General features: G+C 38.9%; 1 long non-coding RNA gene across 1 annotated transcript; it reads left to right on the plus strand.

Moving 5' to 3' along the window:
- Nucleotides 1-323: 323 nt before the first annotated feature.
- Nucleotides 324-2,424, plus strand: LOC110788472 (uncharacterized). The gene is made up of 4 exons (XR_008930846.1): nucleotides 324-525; nucleotides 1,033-1,120; nucleotides 1,646-1,738; nucleotides 2,287-2,424. It is a non-coding gene; the product is annotated as an uncharacterized lncRNA (long non-coding RNA).
- Nucleotides 2,425-19,594: the final 17,170 nt, after the last annotated feature.

Genomic DNA, 19,594 nt, shown 5'->3' on the forward strand with positions numbered 1-19,594 from the left:
TATAAATTTTGTTTGATTGAGGCGTTGATCTTTCAACGACGGAAAAACGCCCTATCATTGAAGTTTGGGAAAAATGCCGGAGTGTTGTTGTTGGAGATCCGGTTTACATCGCCTTCGTCCTTGAGTACCTAGCTTGTTTCGAACTGAGGTATTTTCTCTCTCCTTACCGTGATTTCCATATTCTTTTAATTTTGCAACTTTTTAATATTGTTTTAATGAATCTAGGGTTTAATTGTGTTAGTTGGTGATTTTGATTATTTTTTGTCGATTGTTTAGAACTCTTTGTTTTGGATTTTGATTTCAGATGCTTGTTGTTGTTTTATTGGAGTGATTTAAACATATGCGTATATATTATCAAAGGAAGCAGGTAGCACACTTCGATTTGACGGAGTCTCTGGCTTAGGGTCCAGCCATCATGTCGTTTTAACGCTGAAGCGTGCAACAAGCAATGCATCGTTATGGATTGGGTTAATTTCAGCAAAAGCAGTGCATCCAGTATTCTCATCTGTGTAATTACTTAAATTGGTACTTGTATCCATCTTCCCTTCAGTCATTGCCCATTTTGTGTTCTCGATTATCTCTTTCTTCCTAGTTTCAACATACACCTGAAATATGAATTGTACAGAGTTCTCGGTATCAATCTTAAGGTTTGAATTGTTTTTGTTTGTTCTTGATTAAACTACAAATATAATCTTTGCCTTGTAGGCTTGTAAATGATAGTAATTTGAAGTTTTAAGTTTTATAGATTCTATTTTGTTAAATAACAACCAAAAATTGCCGACATCTTACCTGGTTTTTTACTTCAATTTCTTTGGTGAATTGTCTCTGAGAGATGAAATTTTGTACCTTGGCATACATATATCATATATGTTTCGATTATTATAGAGTGAAATTATTGTCTATCGTTGTTTTCTTGTAACTTCAAGCTATGTACTAAACAAATTGTAATTTTCTACTTGTATTGATACCATGGAATATAATGTAGTTCTACATTTTTTGGAAATGTGGATTAATTTGGTTAATTTTATGTAGGCGTCTGATCTGGTTCTAGATTTTGATGAAGGAAGCTCAAAAGGCGGATACAAGGGGTGTGTGTTATTTGAGCAGGATCCCCTTAAAGGTTTACACTTATATTCTGGCTCATTGTTTATCAATCTTTGTTAAATGTCTTATTTGGGTAAATTTTTTGGATTGATTACTTTGTTGTTTTGTGTATTAGCTTTAGTTTTATTCTGCTTCTCCTAACTAAATTGCATTTTACTGCAAGATTCTTTTGGAGTTGGTACCTCTTAAAGGAATGAAATCGTTGTCCGGTTTCTTTAATTTGTTCTTATGTACATAATGATTGACTGAGCTGCTACGTGCCTATGAACTAAATGATTATAAATACTTCAATCGTTGAATTGTTTGACACAGAATGATTGATCTTTAATTGCGCTCAGTTTCATGAGAGTTATATTAGCAAGTTATTGAAGTTGTTTTGTCTGCTTTATGTCGTGTGAAGTGTATCTTGGTTGAGCTTGAACTGGCAATGTTTTCACTAGTTTTATATTATTACAGGTTTGCGACATATCTTAATCTATGTATGATTCATCTTCGTGTGTCAGGCTGTTTGAATAACATGAATTTTTGTTTGTTATTGTAGTATCTACTGATAGGTGCCTTGTGGTTACTTGTCATTACTTTCAAGGACTGAGGAAAGAAAGTAGCTGGTGCAGATTAATGTGGCACTTTCAAGGTATGTTTATGTGGCTTAGCAGCATTCACTTAGTCTTTTTTTTACTGGCACTTATTTGTTTCTTTTATGCCTTAAATGACTGTTAGACAGAAAATATATGTGGAGAGTTTATATGGATGACTTCGGCCAATATGCAGATTACTACCATATGTCTGGTGTCTTCATTAAAAGCCTAGTCTAGAATTAAGACTGGATATCAGAGCGGTTAGAGAACTGAAGTAAATATACAGGTTACATATAGTGCGGTTTTTAATGTGCTATCCCATGTGTACAAGTTTCTTGCAGCAAGTTTAAAGATTACAGATCCATGCCGTTACTTCTGGTGTTAGAAGTAACCAGTAGAGTGAACATGTTACAGGCCAATGCACATTGTTTACCGTAAAGTCTGCATTTTCTCTGTTATTTTTGAGTCCGAGGATCAGTACATCGTCTTTGCAGCATTGTAATTTGGATCTTATTCTGTGATGGCTAGAAAACCTTATCAGACTCACAGGAGTTTTCTTTCTTTACTACTCCGTAGTCCTTAATCCATGTTCATTTATTTTCAGACTGAGATTCCAGCTCTAGCTAATTAGCAGGTCATCCCAGAGTAACTACCCTATAAGTTGCATAGCCTCTACCTATTGTACTCTCCTCTGTTCCTGCTACCAACTCATCTCATTCATCTGCTGCTGGTGTTGCAGCTGGTGTTGTTGCTGGTGTTGCAGCTGGTGTTGCTGTTGGTGTTGGTCTAGCAATGTTTTGTGCTGGCAGGTCTATGCTACTGAGGTACTTCATCTCTCATACTTTAATTTTAAAGTTTGTCTTATTTTACGTCTCTCTTATGCTGAGCATTCAGCCATTGTCTGAATTTGTTGGTCAATTGGTGAATCTCATCACATGTATGATCTTTAGTCAATTGTCGAGAAATGTCTTGAAGACTTATTTGATAGATCCTGAGATTGGTCTTGGTATTTAAAATACTCCCCATGTGCTTAAATATGTAATATCTGCACAATTACTTGGAAACAAATACAGTTAAATGCTGCAACACATTGAAGTTTAACCACCTTTATACTACAACGGAGTTACTTGCGATCCAGTATGCAACCAAGAAACAAGAGTATAAATCCTGAAATCCAATATGGCCGAATAGGGTCATTTTTTGTATATTAAAAAACCAGTAAATAAGCATGGTCCTTTCCATTGACAGTTAAATTCCATCCGTTGATGTTTCCAACCCTACATCAAAATTCCCCTGCAAAAACAAAATGAGACGCAAAACAAAATTGATGTAGTCAGGTTGTTGTTCCGGGTTCTTGCTTTGTGGAACAGTTGATCTTTGTTAACTTATTACTGGTTTTGAGTCCTCCAACTAGTGAGACGCCTAATGGATAAATAAGTACATATATGTCTCATCTTTGATTACAACTGAAATTTTAATGAGAGCAAGAATAGGTTGAAGTTTACTGAAACTGTTGTAAGAACCTTTAAGTTAGACAAGAGTTACAATCTTGTTGTTGGCCATCTGCTAGCTGTTTGTAACTGTATACTTCTGCTACAAATAATTATTAAGGAGAGTGGCGCTTTAGGAAGTATCCTTATAAGTTAGTACGGGACTATAGATGTCTCGGGGAATAAGTTAGCGGGTTAGTTAGGGAAGAAATACTACATATAGAGATCTTATTAGAGAGGGAGAGTATGTTGAGTATTGTGGAAAGTAATCATAAGTTTTTAGCTTGGGAAATTCTTGTTTGAAAATATTTTCAAACAAGATATCACAAAGTAAAATGGGAGCCTAGTCTAAGCTAACAATTTGCCCCTTTTATGTTCTTTGCTCCTCGATCCTATTTTATGAAGTAAAGTGGAGATACTAAAGACGATGGCGGATTGTAATGGACCTTAATTTTCCCCCTTTTCTATTCTTTACTCTTCGATTCTAGGTCTCGAGTTGAAGCGGAGTCCTAAAAGATGATGGCGGAATGAAGGCTAGACATTGTCAGAATTGAAATTGTGAGATCTTGGTTTTAAAATAAAACATTATACTTTCATTCGAGTGTTTTCAATTTCATCATTCATTTTATAAATCTAATTTTCAAGTTTCGAGTACGAAACTTTTTCTAAGGGGGTAAGAGTGTAATACCCCGAATTTTTAGAACTTGATTAATTATGCTTAATTATTTTTATTTAGCTTTAATTCGTTTTAAATCCAAAAATTTGAACTTTATTTTAATTAACGAAGTTTTATTTTTAAATCGTTACACGATTTATTATTTTTCAAATTTTGTAATTTAATTTCATATTTACGAGCTTAAGCTACCTTTTTATCCCAATCAATATCCCCCATATGAAAATCTTGAGGAGGGTCAACAAGTGGACCCATTCTATATGTTTGCCAAGGATGAGGATGATTCATATTAAAACAAACAAAAGGAACCTTTTGACAGTTGAAGTGAAAACAGAGAATAAAGAAGAGTAGAAGAAAGGAAACCGAGAAGAGAATAAAGAAGTCTATCTTCTTTTTTTCTGGCAATTAAGTCTCAAGCACACAGCTCAAAATTTAAAACCTTTCACCAAAAGGAGAGTGAAAAAACCCAACCCTAGGCGATTAGGGTTCATCAATTGTTCTTGGTTTCTCCGGAAATTTCTTTACTTCGCTTTACTCTTCCAGCCTTTTAGTTTAATTAGATTACTTTTTCCTTCTTAATTCCTTTCTTAACACCTGTTTTACCTTTTGGTCTTCTTAATAGACATCTGTCTTTCAATTGGAAACGTTACTTTGTAATTTTTTCCGACTAATTCAAAACACTTGTCTATCCACCGATTAATCCCAGGTGAAACGATTAAACTTCTTTTTAATTTTATCTAAACTCTTTCTGTTAAACTCCAATTTCTTTTCTGTCTTTTGTTCTTTACCATCTCAATCAAAATAGACTTCTTTATTCTCTTCTCGGTTTCCTTTCTTCTACTCTTCTTTATTCTCTGTTTTCACTTCAACTGTCAAAAGGTTCCTTTTGTTTGTTTTAATATGAATCATCCTCATCCTTGGCAAACATATAGAATGGGTCAACTTGTTGACCCTCCTCAAGATTTTCATATGGGGGATGTTGATTGGGATAAGTCAGTTGTAGGCCATTTCTTTGACACCAGTCCTCCAAGTGAGTCCATGGTTCAACATTTGGTGGATTCTAGATGGACAAAACGTGAGAATATCACTGTTCTCCGTATAGGGGGTTTTTTTGTTTTTGTTTGTTCGCATCAAGCAGACGTTGAAGCACTCATTGAGCTTCATTCTACCATAATTGATGGTCATGTCATCACTTTTTGGAGAGGAAGTGTCGGTACTATTCTGCATAATATTGACTTCGGTAGAGCTTGCCTGTGGATTCGAGTTGTTGGCTTGCCTCTGGGTTTACTTCATCCTGAGTGGGCTTTACAATGTCTTAACCTCATTGGACACGTCGAGTTGCTCGAACAAGATGGTGATGTTGCCCTCCAATCCAGAGTTCAGAGCAAAGGTATGGTTAGATTTATCTAAACCATTAATTCCTGGTTGTTTTGTTCCTGTTCCTGGGGATGAAGTTGTTTGGGTATATTTTCGATATGAGGGAGTATACAAGTTCTGTAAGAAGTGTGGTGTAGTAGGACATTATATGTGTAATTGTGATTGTTCTGTATACCGTGCTTTTCGAAATATTTCTGTTAGAATGGAGGGTTTTGAAGCTGCTGGGTTAACTGTGATTCATGGTCGTCCTTTGGAAACTCCTTTGTATACGAATATGATAGAAGGCTTGCCTGACATATATGGGTCTAGGAATGTTAGAGTTGATTTGTTAGTGCTTGGGTTAGATGCAGAGGTAGAGGAGGAGGCATATGTTGAGGGTGAGGAACCTGATATAGGGGATGGAAATGGTGATGATGGAGGTTCTTCAGATAACAATATGTTGATAATGATGATAATAGGGATGGGGGTGGGGGTAATATGATGAATGTTGTTTACCAGAACGGGGATATTAATCAGGTTGATGAGCCTAATCTGAATGAGGCTAATGGTGAGTTAAATTATATGCATATGGGGGAAGCACAAAATGGTCCTCTTGAGGATGAATTTATTCATGTTGTGGATGACAATTCAGAAGGTGTGAGGGAAGGGAGTACAGCCTCTGAGTCTTATGCAAGTGTAGAAGGTAACTCTACAAGTGAAGCAAATGATACAGACCTACAGAATGGTGGATTATTGGACGATGATTACGACCCACTCACCCCTGAAAACTATCATTATCCAGTTCGTTCAGATGTTGGTAGACAGTTTCGGCCAAACATTGTCCTCCCTGGTGACCCTTATCAACCTTATTATGCTTCTCAAACACAACATTTACATCCGGGGTTTCATATGCGAGCACCGTCCTTACGTAGTACTAGTAGTGACAGCAGCTTATCAGATGTTGAGCACGGAGGTTTGCTTCGACAGAGTCAGGTAGGAACTGGAACCACATTCGAAGCTGGTGAAGCATCAAATGCAGTCCAACAATTTCCCTCACATGTGCACACAGAACCAGAGCAATCTGTGGGAGTAAGGGTGCCTAATTCATCTGGGTTTGTTGAGGATAGACCTCAAGTGTTCAGGGATAATGTATTTTCAACTATTCCAGTGGTTCCATCTGGTTTGTGTTGGCCAAATTTAAGGCCTTCTAGTGTTTCTGAGCCAGTTCAGAGTGCTTTGGGTACAATGCGTGCTCATGTTTCTCATACAGTTCAGCCAGACATTGGGAACATTGATTGTGTTTCTGGTGGAATTTTCGGAAGTTCTGATCGTGCAAAGAACTAAATTCCTTCTCGAGGGTTTTCTGATACTTTTATGAAACGAGCTTCACATGTCCAGGTCCCTCCTAGTTTGTTAATTCCAAATTTCACATCAACAGAAATGTTTTGGATGCTTTCTCTTCTGACCCGTCTATTCCTCAAGTTCCTCTCTCTTTGTCACACAAGCAAAGTAAATGGGTACAAGTTGACCAAGCAGTTCTTCATCATTGGGTTTTCAAGCAATTCCAATTCCCAAATCACTGTCAAAGAAACGAAAGAAAGCTCATTCTTTCATGCATTCAAGATCATATGACTTGGGGCCTCGTTGTGGTTATTTGGGCTCTAGTTGGTCTTAAAAGAGACATAAGAGCTTTGATGACCTTTCTGGAGCAGTTTCTCTTGATTCGGATTTTGTTCGTCTCCTTACAGATAATTTGCAGCAACATTTTCACAATGGTATTAAGGCTTTCTGTGAGGATGGACAAAAGCGTCATCATGAGTTCAATGTTTCCTCAATTTCCAAAAAACAAAAGTATGGCTCTAATGTATCAACGGTTTCAGCTTCAGGAGCAGGGACTTCTTCTTCACTTCAATCCAACTCGGGTTTGGTAGCTGGCCCATCACAGCTCCCAAGTATTATATGAAGTTCATTTCATGGAATTGTAGGGGAGTGAATAATCCTCGATCTTTAGTTCACCCTTATGCTACATGGTTGTTTAAAAAAAAATTGCCCACGTTTATGTTTATTTCAGAAACTAAGACTACTCTAGCTAATATGTCTAGTTTTTTACGGGGTTGTAACCCTAACTATGTTTTTGGTATAGATTCAGTAGGATCAAGTGGTGGATTAGTGGTTTATGGTTGGTCCCCTTTTGATGTTAGTTGCCTCTTTGTTTCACCTAATATTGTACTTTGTAAAATAGTTGAAACTAATGGAAATACATGGGAAGTAATGTTTGTTTATGGTGCCCCCAATGTTGAGGATAGGGAGAGTGTTTGGGATCAAATTCTTAGTTTTTTAATTACTTCTCCTACGTGTTTATTGATTGGAGATTTTAATCAAGTAGAACATTATTCAGATAAATTAGGTGGGTCTTCAACTATTAGAGGGTGGGAAGAATTTGTCCATTGGAGATTTGCATCTAATGTACATGAAGTTCCTTTTTCGGGACCACCTTTTACATGGAAAATAAAAGAGACTCAACAAGCCTTATTATGGAAAGGCTAGACCGATCATATATGACTGACACATGCTTTACAATTTTCCCAGATACAAGAATTATTAATCAACCAATCTTAGTTTCGGATCATGCAGCAATTATTTTACAGATTGAAGAACCAAAACACCTTAGGAATCGACCATATCAGTTGGAAAATTGGTGCCTTTCTTTTCCTGAAATTGTGCGTTCAATAGAAGAAGTGTGGAAATTACATATTTTTGGTTCACCTATGTATACTCTATCCCGAAGAATGGATTCGGTTCGTAATACTTTAAGAAAATGGTGTCTGCGGAATAAAAAAAACTTTGGGGAATTAATTGGCGTCAGTTTTCAATCGATCTAGCTTCAAAGGGTTTAGAGGTGGATAGCTTGCAGCAGGGTAATCAATATAATATCCTTATTCACCAATTAAATGACCAGGAGAAGTTACTTCACCAATACTGGTATCAACTAATGAAAGAATTGTGGGTAGCCTCAGGTGATTGTCCATCGAAGTTGTTGTTTTCAAAGGTCAAAAAGAGACAAAAGAAAAATGAGGTTTTGGCATTGAAGGACTCACAGGGGAATGTTCAGGAAGGTCAGGAAAATGTTCAAAATATTGTGGTAGAAAATCTGAAGAAGGTTTTCAGGACAGATGATCCGGATATAGACTACAATGAAGTGGATTATGTCTTGCGCGAAATGAGTTTGCCACATCTGTCCACTCAAGACATTGCTTCAATTTCACTTCCTTTTTTAGAAGCAGAAATAAAGTTTTCAATGTTTCAAATGAAAGGATCTAAATCTCCTGGTCCGGATGGAATGTCGGTTGATTTCTTTAAGAAAATTGGGAAATAGTTGGTTCTTCGGTAATTGAAGGAATTCAGAGTTTTTTCCGAACAGGTTTTTTACTTGGGGAATGGTATCATTCATTGTTGGTTATGATCCCAAAGCTTGCTTCTCCGGAAGAGGTTCATCATCCCCGCCCTATCAGCTTATGTAACACGGTTTACAAATGTGCTTCAAAATGTCTGGTTAATCGGATGAAGGGTTATCTTAATGTTTTAATTGATGAACACCAACATGCTTTCATTCCAGGGAGGTATATGAGTCATAATATTCTTCTGAGCCATGACATTCTTAATTTTATCAATACAAGAAAGGGTTGTGGACCATCGTTGACGGCAGTTAAGGTGGATATGAGCAAAGCATATGACAGAGTGCACTGGGGTTTTTTGTTACGTGTACTCAGAGTATATGGTTTCCCACCATTATGGATTCAAATGATTCATCAGTGTATTTCAACGGTGTCGTACAAGGTTCTTATTAACGGGAAAACTTCATCAGCCTTCAGACCAAAGCGTGGGTTACGTCAAGGAGATTCATTCTCACCATACCTCTTTCTCTTCTGTATGGACATCCTAGGAGGAATGCTAACTTTAGGGAAGGAAATTAAGTTATTTCAAGGTATTAAGCTGGCTAGGCAGGCTCCAACGGTGACGCATTTGTTCTTTGCAGATGACGCCATGATTTTCTTTCGATCTACACAGAATTCATGTACTAACGTTGCTGGGATTCTAGACCGTTTTTGCAGAATTTCAGGCCAACAATTGAATCTTGATAAATCTTTTATTAAGTTTAGTCCTAATACTTCTCTTATACAACAACAACTTTTTAAGTCAATTTTGCGGATGACTCATGTAACGAAGTTTGGAGTCCATTTGGGGGTTCCGATAGATTTCTCTGGTTCAAAACGTTCACATTTTAGTTACTTGATTGACAAGGTAGCTGATTTGATTGGTTCTTGGAGTGGGGTTATGATGTCCCAAGCACAAAAACTTGTTCTGATAAATTATGTCCTTGTCGCTGGGGTGTCTCACGTAATAATGAGTTTAGAAATTCTAAGATCGGTTTCAAATAAGATTGATTCGATGATAGCGGCATTTTTCTGGGCTAAACAAGGAAGAAAAGGTATGCACTGGGTTCGAAAGGATATTCTACATCTACCCCGTGGGATGGGGGGACTGGGAATCAGGAGAATGTCGACGATTAATAAGGCTTATTTGATGAAGCAAGTATGGAGGATGCATAAAAACCCACAGCTTTTAATTTCAAGAGTTTACGCTGCCAAAGGGAATTTTGCTTTATTTACTGGTTCACCGAATATTTTTCGAGGTCGTCTGTCATGGGGAATGCGAGGTCTCCGTCGAGCAGAAAATGTTTTAATACAGGGGTGTGCGGTGAAGATTGGAAACGGGAAATATGTTATTGCTTCAAAAGAAAAATGGGTTCATGGCAGGGTTCCAGTGTTTGCTTCTCATGTTCGTTATGTTGGCAAGGTAGTTAGTTGGGGAGATCGAATTTTCATTTTTGCAAGACAAGAATCATTAGTGCGGCTTCCCTCTTAGTGTGTATTTCTTTACCCCAATGGTAGCCTTATGGCATGCCGATGTGGGTGTTTTCATGGTTTGTCATGTTGCATTCATGGAAAATCTTTTAGTCCGTACTTAGGAGTACTTCAAGGAGCGAGTGGCTCGAGAGGACTATGATAGTCGTGACCCAATGTGATCATAAACCTTGAGGCCATTAATTTTTTTTTTTTTTTTTGCCAATGTTATTGACACCTTAGGCTCACTTTGGGGGTTGTGTGACTATGGAGGAATGATTTTCAGAATGTGACTGTTTCCATTTTGCAAATACTTGAATTACGGAATATATTCTTTTTATTGGTGAGGGAGAGTATTGAGGCCGTAGATTCTTAGCAAGGGATGACAATTACATATGGGTGCTTATTGATTTCTTTTAAATGTTAGGAAGGGAGACTCAATATGGTTTAACCTTTTAACTTGCAGAACGACACCAAGCATTAGGACCGATTCTATGTATAAGACAACTAAGACTTAGGATTTAGATTGTACTTTGGCATAGCCTAGTCTAGACCCGGATTTATTTATTTTTTATTCGAACATTATTTTTCCTTGAAAACTTTATTTGAACATCATTTTTTGAATACTTTGCCCATGTGACATTCAAGGTCATTTAATTAGCATGCTCGGTTTTGGTGCCGAACATAGTCGTTATAGGAAGCCTAACAACGACAAAAGGAGTTATTTATTTTATAAGTCGTTCTTAGAATCGAGTGCCTTTTTTCATACGTCCTCGTAGCAAATTTGTTACGAATTTTTTTTTATTGCTACGTATACTTTATGCGCGGGTACCGAGGCTGCTGTGCCTGACCAAAAGGCCAGGCAGCAACTTCAGCGCCCAGCAGGGGCGTAGAAAATCATTGGCGCCCAGCAAGGGGCGCTGAAAATGCGTCCCTGACTGGTACTCGTATTCTGTTTGTCTATCCTTTTTTCGTACATACGACTTAATTTTGCGTGATTGCCTAATAACGTCCTTTAAGCGCTGCGCAGCGTTGTGGGATCCGTTACGGGCTGTCCTGGGCGTCGCTTATTTTCGTGGCGATCGTCCGGGGCTGCGGAACACGTATTTTGGTATAACTCTTTGGCCAATTGGTGTTTATGAATGTTTGGGCAACTTTTAGGGTCGTTGGTTTTCTAGTATTATTTGTCACACACAATCATATAATTCGCTACACACAACTAACATTACAACATGAAGCAAAATAATATGTCACGTAGTTTATGATAGGCTTCTATGGGTAATATTTGCGCCGGCTTGGTACCTCTTCTATCGTCGATCCAACACATGCCTCGGTCGGGGAAGTGCATTCACAAGAGAATTTCGTCCCAAGAGGCCAATCACGATGTAAGCCAAGGGGGCATGCACCAATGAGAGGGACCTAGTGGGCGAGCGATTGGGTTTGGGATAGGTGTACTACTAGCGAAAGTGTCGAGTGGACAACATTCGAAGCGTATGCACCCCCCGGATGGCGATGGGTGTCCTTATTCCCAACTCCCGAGATGAAACATGCCAAGGGAGCCAAGATTCGTTATGCGGTTCTGTCCGTTCACATTAATATGCTGATTTTCAGGTCGTCCCAACTTGATAGGGAAATAAACGCGGGGTAGGATCGTTTCACCCTTCGGCTATTTTGATTACCTACGAGCACGAGTATTTCATTAACGTCCCCAGCGGAGTCGCCACTGTGAGGGGGTCGAAAAAACACGAGGCTAATGCGTGACCTCGTCCCTCGTGGGCGTGACGTTGTCAGATCAAGTGTAATTGGATTTCCTGTGAGTTTACACCCAATCGACTAGTAATATAGGAGTCGCCATTCAGTTTTTAACGACAATGAGAAAAACTGACAAAACCCGGTTATCGTGACATAAAGGGAGTGCAATTATGTTCGACCACGACGGCCATAGGTTCCCTTGTGATCCCTGGTGTGGGGATCGCTCAACGTACACCCGCAGGGCAGAGATTGAGAGTTCGGGGGACTGTAGCTACCGAGAGGAGTGCTCATCGATAATACTCCAGAGGCAGGTTATCCTTACTAGCTCAGCATAAATAATTGAAGGGACATGCGTTAAACTATTAAACTATTCTGAATTGATTTTAGCAATATGCAACACATAACATTAAATCGATCGTGATTATCTTGTTTAGATTGATTTAAGGTACCTACCATGATAATTCAATTGTCCAAGGTATTATCTTATTAGGCGTGATAGATCAATCAAATTAATAGTTTGACAATTTTATAAAAGGGTGATGAAAGCGATTAAATCATATGAGGGACACATTACAACGCACCCTTGAGAGGTGCGTTGTGGTTCTCAGAAAACTAACCACTTGACTTTGCTATTTCTCCTTTTATTTAACGAATCTCGGGTTTCTAAGCAATGTTCCAGTATTTAGGCTTAATTCATCAAGCTACAAGGGGCAGGATGCGTTCTGTTCGACTTTTGGGTCGATTGCGACAGAACGCTGGATCAATTTCGCAGCGTGAGGCTTAGGCTTAAGGCTAGAGTCAATACTCAGGTTATGGAATTGTGTGTTCTTTTCACGTCGGTTTTAGGCTGTATTTATAGGAAAAGGGTGTGTGGAAAGATAGATTTTAAGATAAGAATCCAAAAAGAATCCGGAGATAAAACGGCCCCAGGCATTTTCAGCGCCCAGAGCTCGGCGCCGAAGATTTCGGCGCCCAGATCCAGGCGTTGAAAATGGGATCTGGGCCGAGTTCTTTGTCAGATTTGGAATCTTAGAACACGGAGCTTTTGAGATTTATCCGAGTCTTTTAGTGCGTATTAACTTATGACGGAATGCGTCTGGGCCCGTTACGAACTCTAGGTTCGTTAGGAATTTAATTAATACGTAACTCTTATTTTCGAATTATACCAGGAATGCAAATTCTATCTCTTTTAGGATTTATGTTGGAGTGCAACACCTAATTCTGACAAGTTTCTATCTTTTATGACTTTGCCACTTTTAACAACTACCTTTTACGGCAGTTACTATTCTTAGCAGGTTTCTATAAATAGTAGCTTTGGCTGAAATAAAAGGGTGATTGAGATTCGTTATTTTATAAGAAATGCGTTGCCAAGTGGAGATTTATGGTCTCATCATCGAACCTTTCCTTTCGGGAATGGGGACAAAAGTAGGTGTCTACAGCTCCATGGTTTTTAATGGTGAATAATTGAAATGGATTGTTGTTTGATTTTGCAGATTCAGAACAAAATTAAGGAGCTATATATAGCAATGGCATTGAACAATCTACGTAATTGATAATCCAAATTGGAAGAATTTAGGTGACAAATGTAAGAAAATAGAGAAAGGTAGTGATGAGTAATGAAATCTAGGGACTTTAGGGGAGTGAATCAGCAAGACTAAAGACATTAGATAGATTAGATGGCCAACACCATGGCTGCCAGTTGCCCAAGCTACACGACAGAGAAGAGGAGAAAAAGAATGGTTGACTTGGTTCCAATTGGTCAAAAATGCATTTTGGTAAATCTACAACGCGGGACAAATTTTCAGAATTTTATTGCTATTTTTGGATAAAAATAGAATCATTAAAATTAATTTCCAGAATAATTCTTTTATAAAGTGCTAATAAAATAAATTTAGTTTTAGAATAAAATTAGTCATTGATAAGAACGTTTTTAAAATTATTAAAATCTTTTACATATTACGAAACATAATTTAATTTTTTTTTTTTGACATAGGATTAAGAATACAAAACAAAATTAAAATTAACCAGTTGGCCCAACACCCCGTGGAGAAACATAGCAATGTCCTTCCCTTGCTGCCCTCTTGGCTAGATTATGTGCTGCTTGAATCTAGTCTCGGTGTACTTTGTTAATGATGCAATTTCTAGACTTCTTTCCACAATCCCAAATTGCTTCAATTGTCCATGTCAGCTGAGCGTTTGGCTTAACTTGTCTCTGCAAGTAAGAAACCAAAGTGGTTGAATCCGTAAAAACTGCAATGTCTTCATAAGAAGAATTGCGTGCCCATTGTAACCCTCGCAAAAAAAGCCATTGCCTCAACATGGAGAGTTGAATGCCCTAAACCGTAATCACAACCCCCTTGAAATTCAGCATCATTCGGTTGTTGAAGGATCCAACCCATTCCAGCTCTTAAAGTTCCTTTATTCCATGCCCCATCTATTTGAAGTACCCTATATGACATAGGTAAGATTTGTAACCCTGTGTTTGCATAGAAAAAACCCGGTGGATAGATAGGCATCTGTTCTGGAGGATGAAGAAATCCTAGATTCGCACCTTCTTCTCTCTTATAAACTTTATGTTGCTCCATGGCAAGCCGAAGTTGAATCTGAACCGCAGTAGTATCCCCATTAATTGAACGGAAAACCCTTGAATTCCTTGTAACCCAAATAGCCCACAATATAGCAATAAAGGAGACTATTCTGTAACTTAACTTCCCATCCAAGCTAATAAAAAGCTGGATATAATTGAGAATCCAGTCTTGAATAGATAGGTTCTCATTAAAATTTGAGAGTATGCCAAGCACACTACTCCTCCACACATCTTTAGCCAATGTACAAAGACGAAAAATGTGTTGCGCGTCTTCGCAATGCTCCCCACAGAAGTCACAAGAGTTATCCAAAACAATTCCCAGACGTTGTAAGGATGTTTTAACTGGTATTCCATCAACCATCAGCTTCCAAATAAACAGTTTCCAATTTGGAAGGATTTTAAGTGTCCAGAGTAACTTAAAGAATGGGGTCGATCCGATCTTTGACAATTCGGACTCGGCCTCGTAGTGTTCTTGCCGCCTTGTTATCGGGTGCAAGGTGGTGGAAGGATTCACTCGGGAAGCCGGCCGGACTATTTGCTCTCGCCGAGCTGGAAAGGCTCGATTGCCTCGGCCCCCGACTGGACGCTCTGCAAAAGGATTGGCGCCCCTACTAGCTATTGGTCGAGAACTTTCTTCGCTCTCCATACATTAGATCTTAGCGGCATTCTGCTTATCCGGTTGACGCCAAGGCTAAAGGGTCCTTGTGGGACTGTCTTTTCAGTATTGGTATTGTAGATTAGAATGATCCTTCGTATTTCATCTTGCAGTGTGGTGCTCATTTGATGTTGAAGGATTTGATTCATCTGTTGATGTAATCAGGCTAGGATTTTCCGCAGCGTCCCTACTGAAACCGGCAGGTTTAGGTTTTCATCCAATACGGTATCTTTTAAACTGGCACTAAGATGTCCACCAGGAGGTGGCGCATCGACGTCCGGCTCCTCTTCAATGATTACTTCGGCTTCCTGGACGGGGCGAGGAGTGTTCCCAGCATTGGCAATCCGATTGGCCTTTCTATGTAGTGTTGGCTCCTTTCACGTGCACGCCTTTCTCCTGTGTTGTCGTTGGGTTCTTCTCTTTCGGATTGCAGTTCCGCCATTATATTGTAACTCCCCGCAGACGACGCCAAATATTGTGGGAACTTTGCTGGTGATGATATGTCACCCTTTCCTCAGAGGTATCAAGTATGCGCTGGCACGATCTTCCTGCAACCTGCAAAACAAGAATATTACTGTAGGAATATTCCCTCCGATGCCTAAGTAAGTATTGGCTAGAGAGAGAAGTAATTTCTAGAGAGAAGGCAGAGCATAATAGTTTAAGGTAGGTAGGAATGAATTGATTGCCCTTTTACCTTGGGATTTGAACTATTTATAGGACTAGGGTATTTGGGAAGTGTCCCAAAACCCTAGCCATATGATTGGTTGACCTCATGTCTATGTGTCCTTGTAGAGAACAGAGAGACCTGAAAAGGGCCCTTTTTAGTGTATGGGCCTTTTCAAGTGTTTTGGGCCTTTATGCTTTATTTTTAGAGATGATTTGGTTAGACATGTGCATCTCTCCAGCAAGCATAGACCACACGATTCCCCATGGTAGGTCCAAGCGGAGCTTGCTATTTCTAAGGCCACATCAGTTAGTACGTCTTCTCTTATTTTTTTGGAGTTTGGAAATAGTGAGTGCATAATGTTGTGGAGATTATTGGAGTTGGTTTTATTGGTTATAACTCTTACATGTACAAAATACTCCTTACCCCTTGTTCTCACCCGACCAATATTACAAGCCTATCTAAAGACCTTTTTTTATCATCGTGCAATATGTGTGCAAAAATAGGTTGAAAGTAGTCATTTATTAAGGGCCAAAGAGTATATGTGAATTTCGAGTCGACTCCGGCGTAGGTTGAGTGTTTAGGAGAACCTTCAGACACACGAGTGTTGCGAGTTGGGAGGGGCTACTACTCACTTGATAGTGTGCATGTTTTTAAAGGAAAGGTGAGTGAACGGGCCGCATTTGGTTCGATTTCCCGCCACATAACGATAGGAGTGACACATATGGTGAGACCTGATCCTGATTATATGCGTATGATTTGTGAGCCTTTTGTGAACTTTGTACAGGTTTAAATGTGGCCATAAAGAATAGATAATTCAATCATGAAGTTTTCTTTCCTTGATTTGATCCTTGACTTGTCGTATATGATTTTAAGTGTATTCGGGGTGAGTTGATTATCTGAGTCTCATTGATGCTCTTTTCTTAGGGACAAGCAAAGGTTTAGCTTGGGGGAGTTTGATACATACGTATTTATATAGTTTTTACCCCCATCCCAAGGGCGCTTTTGTTCTCATTTGAGCTCTTCGGAGCCAATTTTTGTGCTAATGTGCGTTATGAAGTTTAATTAGTTGCAGGACCTCCCTTTGATGATAATTGGTCTTTTTAGACCCATTTCTATTGTTCCTGGACGACTAAGCACACCTCGAGCAATCACGGGATATTTAATCCAACTTCAAGGGGCACAAAAGGTAAAACTAAGCCCAAAGAAGTTGGGCTCCGGTCAAAGGCTTCAAAGCTGTGGAAAAAGCCTCATTGCACCGACAACGGTGGCCTCGGTTTCCCAAAATCGGCCGGTTTTCAGATCATGGAGATTGTTACTTGCATTCGCATTCGACCGGATTTAGAAATCCGGGGGCATCGGTTTTGAGGTCAGCAAAATCCGGAGCAGGCATATGTGCCGAAAAACGGTCGGTTTTCGGAACCCGGCCGGTTTTCGGTGCTTTCCCTTATTTTATTCGATTTTCTCCGTACATTTTTGGGGGAAGCTTTAAATATTAACTTGAGTTTTTATTAGGGGACATCTCTTAATATACTATTATTCAGCACTTTTAGCTTTACTTAGTTTTATTTTTACTCTCAAACTTGTTCCAAATACATTTTATCGTTTCAATTAAAGTTCGAAGCTTTCGTTCAATTCGTCGTTCATATTTCCGGTATTGATTCATTCCTTGTGTAATTATTCTAGATTAATTATGTTTTCATTAACATTAATTGATTTATTTATGTTTAGCATGTGTGAGTAATTTTAATCTAGGGTTTTGGAATCCATGAATTAATATGAAGGGATGATTGATTATTATTGATGGTTGATGTTATTGATTGATTTGCTATTGATTGGTTATATTTCTATGCAATTAGATTTGCGCAGGTTTAATTGTTATAGTTGCGCGGTATTGAGTTAATAATCGAGATATGCAACTTGATGCTAAGGCTAGTTTCATTAGGTAGAATTAGTTTTAATAAATTGTGAGAGTCTGTTATTGTTAATTCAATGATTAATATCGATTCGAGAGAGCATGTTAGTCTGATCAATCGTTTTATTGGTGCTTAATTGTTGTGTTTCATCCCGGATTATTGTTCATTGGTGAACCTATGCCCTAGGGCCTTTATTATTGATCTTCTCTTTGTTTTAAATATTGTCGTAGTTTAATTACCAAACCCAAACCATATTCTTGTTTGTAATAGTCAAGACCTTAGTTTTAATAGTAGAAAGAACATTGTTTCCCTGTGGATACGATCCCTACTTCCCTTAATATATTTTAGTTGGTGAACGTGAGGTTTATCTTTGATAGGAGTGCGATTTAGCATGTCACCTACGACGGTACCTCAGACCCTGACATGCATTTGGTGGCGTACCGACATCACATGTACGTACAGGGGACTAATGAAGCCACCTGGTTCAAATACTTCCCGCTACCTTAAAGGGAGCCGCATCCAAGTGGTTTAAAAGACTACTAGTTGGATCTATATCCTCCTTTGGGGAATTAGAGGATCTCTTCTCCTCTCGATTTATGGCTCACAAAGAAAAGAAGAAGACGAGCATGCATTTGGGACGTATACAGCATGGAGAGGATGAGTCATTTAGAAGCTATGTTAAGCGGTTCAATATGGAAGCCGGCCAAATCCCGGACTTGCTAGGTGGGATAACTCTTGATAACTTCGTGCGTGGATTAATGAAGGGGTCTTTTAAATTTGACCTGATGAAAAAGAGTGTGAGGAAAATGGCATATGTATTGAACGAAGCTGAAGCCTTAAATACATGCCACAGAAATATGTAGCGTCCCAAGCGAGTTGAAATCTGTTGAACTCGACAGTTCCTCTAAAGTCAAAAGAGATAACCCAACTACTCGGTCTAATGGTATCTGGGCTGTAAATGACAAAATATCAGGAGCACACGGGTTGAAAAGAGAAAGTCTGTTAGCTGATAAGACATATGATACAACACAGATCTATGCACAATCCTAATGGATGTAGGTCCAAAGTTAGAAATAGAACGACCCTTCCGGATGAAGTCGCCTGTGGAAAATCGAGATCCCGAGTTATTTTGCAAATTTCATAATGACATAGGTCATGACACCAAGGACTGTCGAAGCCTGAAGCAAACTATGGACGGTTAGGCATCCAGAGGTTTTCTAAAGTAATATCTCCGCAAGACAGTCTGCAGCAATGCAAGAAGCCGCAAAGAGTCACCATCGCTCCTATCTGAAGACGAGGTTATTGAAGGAAATAATGCCCTTGGTCCAAGTATGCATTCTATGTTAAGTCTAATAAATGCGGTTCAGTATTAATTAACAAGTTAATAATTCAGTGAGATCAAGTGAGCTGAATGCCTAGCTAGAGGCCGCTTCAGTTCAAGTGGAATTAATGATATTAATCCACAACTTACTCTTGACTGAACCCGTAGGGTCACACAAAATAGTACGTAAACGGATCAAGTATTTAATGGCATTAAATACTCTATCTATGGATATTCAGAATCGACGGATCTTCGTTTCAGTGGGAGCTGAGATCGTCACAAGCAAGAAATGAATACTCCGGAAACGATGATATTGCCGGAAACGGAAATATGGATCGTATCGGAAATATAAATATTATCCAAGTCGTAGATGTTGCCGGAAACGGAAACGTGGTACGTATCGGAAAATATTATCGGAAATGGAAATAATTCCGGAAACGGAAATATTAAATATTTGTTCTAAACGGAAATTAATTCCGGAATCGGAAATATTAAATATTTTTCGTATCGGAAATGAATTCCGGAACCGGGAATTTAATCGGAAGCGTATCGTACGAATAAGCATCGGACGAGGCCTGCCGGACGAGGGCCCAG

This window comes from Spinacia oleracea, chromosome 3, assembly GCF_020520425.1.
Source record: "Spinacia oleracea cultivar Varoflay chromosome 3, BTI_SOV_V1, whole genome shotgun sequence".
NCBI lineage: Eukaryota > Viridiplantae > Streptophyta > Magnoliopsida > Caryophyllales > Amaranthaceae > Spinacia > Spinacia oleracea.